The following is a 2,843-nucleotide window of genomic DNA, read 5'->3' as shown; positions in this document are numbered from 1 at the left end:
GAAACTAACCGAAACTAACGGAAAGTAACGGAAAATAACGAAAAGGAACGAAAAGTAACGGAAACTAACGGGAAGTAATGGAAGTTAACGGAAACTAACAGAAAGTAACGGAAACTAACGGAAACGAGCGGAAACTAAGTAAAAGTAACGGAAACTAACGGAAACTAACGGAAAGTAATGGAAACTAACGGAAACCAACGGGAATTAACGGAAAGTAACGGGAACTAACGGAAAGTAATGGAAACTAACGGAAGCAAACGGAAAGTAACGGAATCTAACGAAAAGTAACGGAAAGTAACAGAAACTTACGGAAACAAACGGAACCTAATGGAAAGTAACGATGCCTAACGGAAAGTAATGGAAACTAACGGAAATTAACGAAAACTAACGGAAACTAACGGAAACTAAGGAAAGTCACGGAAACTGACGGAAACTAAGGAAAGTCACGGAAACTGACGGAAATTAACGGACAGTAACGGAAACCAACGGAAATCAACGGGAACTAACGGAAAGTAACGGAAACTAACAGATATTAACAGAAAGTAAGCGAAACTAACGGGAAGTAATGGAAGTTAATGGAAACTAACAGAAGGTAACGGAAACTAACGGAAACGAGCGGAAACTAAGTAAAAGTAACGGAAACTAACGGAAACTAACGGAAGTTAACGGAAACTAACGGAAACTATTGAGAAGTAACGTAAAATAACGGAAAGTAACGGAAACTAACGAAAATAACGGAAACTGACGGAAACTAACGGGAACTAATGGAAATAACGGAAAGCAACGGAAACTAACGGAAACTAATGGAAACTAGCGGAAACTAACGAAAAGTAACGGAAACTAACGGAAACTAACGAAAAGAAAGGAAACTAACGTCAGGTAACGGAAAGTAATGCAAACTAACGGAAACTATTGGAAACTATCGGAAAGTAACGCAAGCTAACGGAAACTAACGAAAAGTAACGGAAACTAACGGAAACTAAAGGGATCTAACGGAAATAAAGGAAACTAACGACAGGTAACGGAAAGTAATGGAAACTAACGGAAACCAACGGGAATTAACGGAAACTAACGGGAACTAACGAAAAGTAACGGAAACTAACGGGAACTAACATAAAGTAACGGAAACTAACGGAAACTAACGGAAAGTAACGGAAACTAACGTAAGGCAACGGATCGTAAGGGAAACTAACGGAAACTAATGGAAAATAACAGAAAATAACGGAAACAAACGGAAAATAACGGAAACTAACGGAAACTAACGGAAACTAACTCTTTCTCGCCCTCTATGTTTCTCTCTCTCTCTCTCTCTCTCTCTCTCTCTCTCTCTCTCTCTCTCTTTCTCTCTCTTTTGCTGCGCTCCCTCTCTCACTCTTCTCCCTCTTTCGACGCGCTCTCTCTCCCTGTTCTCTCTCTCACACTTCTCTCTCTTCCTCCTCTCGCACTTCTCTCTCACTCTGCTCGCTCTGTATCGTTCCTCTCTCTCTCGCTTCTCTCTCTCTTGGTCCTCTCTCTCCCACTCCACTCTCTCTCTATCTCACTCTCTCTCTCTGTCTGTCTGTCTCTCTCTCTCAGACTCTCTCACTTGCTCCACACTCTCTCTTTCGCTCCTCCATCACTCGCTCTTCTCTCTCTCTCACTCCTCTCTTTCTGTCGCTCTTTTCTCTCTCTCGCTCCTCTCTGTCCCTCGCTCCTCTCTTTCCCTTGCTCCTCTCTCTCTCGCTCCTCTCTCTCTCTCGCTCCTATTTCTCTCTCTCGCTCCTCTTTCTCTCTCTCGCTCCTCTTTCTCTCCTCATTCTCTCTTGTTCCTCTCCCTCTTCCTCCACACTCTCTTGCTCCTATCTCGTTCCTCTCTCTAACTTGCTCCTATCATTTTTGCTCCTCTCTCTGTTGCTCCTCTCTCTCTACCGCTTTTACTAACGAAGAGCAACGGAAACTAACGCAAAGTAACAGAAAGTAACGGAAACTAACCGAAAGTAACGGAAAGTAACGGAAAGTAACGGAAACTAAAGGAAACAAACGGAAAGTAACGGAAACAAACGGAAAGTAACGGAAACCAATGGAAACTAACGGAAACTAACGGAAATTAACGCAAAGTAACGGAAACAATCGGATCCTAACGGAAACTAAGGGAAACTTACGGAAAAGAACGGAAACTAACGTAAGACAAAAGAAACTAACGGAAGCTAACGGAAACTAACGGAAACTAACTCTTTCTCGCCCTCTATGTCTCTCTCTCTCTCTCAGTCTCTCTCTGTTTCGCTCAATCGTTATCTCCCTGTTTCTGTCTCTCTGTATTTCTGTCTCTCTGTATTTCTGTCTCTCTGTATTTCTGTCTCTCTGTCTCGCTCTCTCTCGAGAGAGATGGATGTACGTAGGTGCCTACGTTAATATGTATGCTCCTCTCTCTTGCTCTTCTCTGTCTCTCTCGCTCCTCTCTCTTTTGCTGCGCTCCCTCTCCCAGTCTTCTCTCTCTTTCGCGGCGCTCTCTCTCCCTCTTCACTCTTTCCCTCTTCTCTCTCTCCCTCTTCTCTCTCTCCCTCTTCACTCTCTCCCTCTTCTCTCTCTCCCTCTTCTCTCTCTCCCTCTTCTCTCTCTCCCACTTCTCTCTCTCTCCCTCCTCTCGCACTTCTCTCTCACTCGCTCCTCTCTCTCTCGCTCTGCTCTCTCTGTATCGTTCCTCTCTCGCTCCTCTCTCTCTCGTTCCTCTCTTTCTCGCTCATCTCTCTCTCTCGTTCCTCTCTCTCGCTCCTCTCTCTCTCTCTCGCTCCTCTCTCTCTCTCTCGGTCCTCTCTCTCTCTCTCGGTCCTCTCTCTCTCTCTCGGTCCTCTCTCTCTCTCTCG

At 44.6% G+C, this 2,843-nt stretch overlaps 1 pseudogene; it reads right to left on the bottom strand.

Moving 5' to 3' along the window:
- Window positions 1–1,430, bottom strand: part of LOC128249120 (putative uncharacterized protein DDB_G0271982) — a 6,978-nt pseudogene extending 5,548 nt beyond the window's left edge.
- Between the last annotated feature and the right edge of the window lie 1,413 nt (window positions 1,431–2,843).

The sequence above is a fragment of the Octopus bimaculoides genome, chromosome 11 (genome assembly GCF_001194135.2).
Source record: "Octopus bimaculoides isolate UCB-OBI-ISO-001 chromosome 11, ASM119413v2, whole genome shotgun sequence".
In the NCBI taxonomy this organism is placed as follows: domain Eukaryota; kingdom Metazoa; phylum Mollusca; class Cephalopoda; order Octopoda; family Octopodidae; genus Octopus; species Octopus bimaculoides.
Note: the sequence above shows the minus strand (reverse complement) of the source record. Positions and strands in the feature narration are given on the sequence as shown.